Below are 2,004 nucleotides of genomic sequence, written 5' to 3' on the forward strand. Positions count from 1 at the left end.
AGGCATCATCTACTGTATTCTGAAGTTTCAGAGACAAAGAAAAAAATCGAGGAAATAATTAGCAGAAGAACTGATGCTAGGGTGGGACTTCTACAGTTTGAGCTCGTTAGGATTATCTTGCAGATGGGGCATCTGCAGGAGGCTGAAGTCCACTGCTCCCCAGACTGGGATCTGAGGAGTAGAGGACGTTATTGGGATCCTGCAGGAGCTGGTGTTCAAGAACATAAACTACGAGTCCTGGGGTTTATCACAACCACAAGTTGTAAGGATATTGAAAGTGGGTTTTCCTTTTCTGAGATTTCCCAGTTGTTACTGACAAAGATACAGAAGAACTGGAAATTTGTGTTGCGACAAATGTGCAAAGTGTTAGAAAAGATACAACAGGGCGCCCCTATAGCTCACCTGGCTGGGCGTGCGACCCATGAACAGGGGCTATAGTTCACACAAGGCAAGGCTTCCAAAACTCAGAGGCCGTACAGGGCTGTACCTCTGCACAGTACTGATAAAAATGTGTTGAAGATGTCAGTAATATCAGCACTCAGTGTTTGTTCTCTGCCATTCTTCTCAAAGCTGACAAATGTGTAGAATGTCATTCTGAGTGCTATTAAATTAGATGTGATAACAGTGCAGTAATGTGATTGGACAGTGAAGTCGCTCTCCAAGTATTGTGACAGTGTGAAGGAAGTGGCGGCGGCAGCTTTGGCACGTCATGTTTTCTCATGTACAGTTGTGTTCAAAATAGTAGCAGTTCAACATGACTAACCAGATCAGCCACTATTTTTGGTAGAAATTATATTATCACATGGCAAATAATTTACCAGTAGGTGTAGTAGAGACAGAGAAACCAACAGACCCAATATTCATGATATGCATGCTCCTGAGTCTGTGTAATTGAATAATTAATTGAAAGGGGTGCGTTCAAAAAAATAGCAATGTGGAGTTCAATCAGTGAGGTCATTCATTATGTGAAGAAACAGGTGTCATTCAGGTGCCCCTATTTAAGGATGAAGCCAGCAGGAAGATGGGTCGTTCCAGACACTGTTCATAAGAACAGCGTGTTTTAATGAAAATGTTGATTGGAGAGGGGAAAACATATAAAGACATGCAGAAAATGATAGGATGCTCAGCTAAAATGATCTCCTAAGCTTTGAAATGGAAAGCAAAACCAGAGAGACGTGGACGAAAACGGAAGACTGCCATTCGAATGGATCGAACAATAGCCAGAATGGCAAAGACTCAGCCAGTGGTCAGCTCCAGGGAGATCAAAGATGGTCTGAAGTTACCTGTGAGTACTGTCACAATTAGAAGACGCTTGTGTGCGGCGAATCTATCGGCAAGAAGCCCCCGCAAAGTCCCACTGTTTAAAAAAAGACGTGCTGAAGAGGATACAATTTGCCAAAGAAAATATCGACTAGCCTAAAGAGAAATGGAGAAACATTTTGTGGACTAATGAAAGTAAGATTGTTCTTTTTTGGGTCCAAGGGCCACAGACAGTTTGTCAGACGACCCCCAAACACTGAATTCAAGCCACAGTACACAGTGAAGACCTTAAAGCATCATGATATGGGACTGTTTCTCTTACGATGGTGTCGGGCCTATTTATCACATACCAGGGATCATGCATCAATTTGCTTATATCAGAATACTTGAAGAGGTCGTGCTGCCTTATGCTGAAGAGGAAATGCCCTTGAAATGGGTGTTTCAACAAGACAACAACCCCAAACACACCAGAAAGCGAGCAGCATCTTGGTTCCAGACCAACAAAATTAAGGTTATGGAGTGGCCAGACCATAATCCAATAGAAAACTTGTGGGGTGACATCAAAAAATGCTGTGTCTGAGGCAAAACCAAGAAATGCAGAGGAACTGTGTAAGGTTGTCAAATCACCTGGGCTGGAATACCTGTTTATAGGTGGTAGAAGTTGGTCGACTCCATATAGCACAGATGTCAAGCAGTTCTCAAAAACAGTGGTTATACAACTAAATATTAGTTTAGTGACTCACA

General features: G+C 42.6%; 1 protein-coding gene across 3 annotated transcripts in view; it reads left to right on the forward strand.

The window, feature by feature from the left end:
- The window catches only part of acbd4 (acyl-CoA binding domain containing 4), an 18,330-nt gene that overhangs the window by 13,633 nt on the left and 2,693 nt on the right, over nt 1-2,004 (forward strand). The gene's annotated exons all lie outside the window — the stretch shown is intronic.

Source organism: Stegastes partitus, unplaced genomic scaffold (assembly GCF_000690725.1).
Source record: "Stegastes partitus isolate 25-593 unplaced genomic scaffold, Stegastes_partitus-1.0.2 Scaffold457, whole genome shotgun sequence".
NCBI classification, from domain to species: Eukaryota; Metazoa; Chordata; class Actinopteri; family Pomacentridae; genus Stegastes; species Stegastes partitus.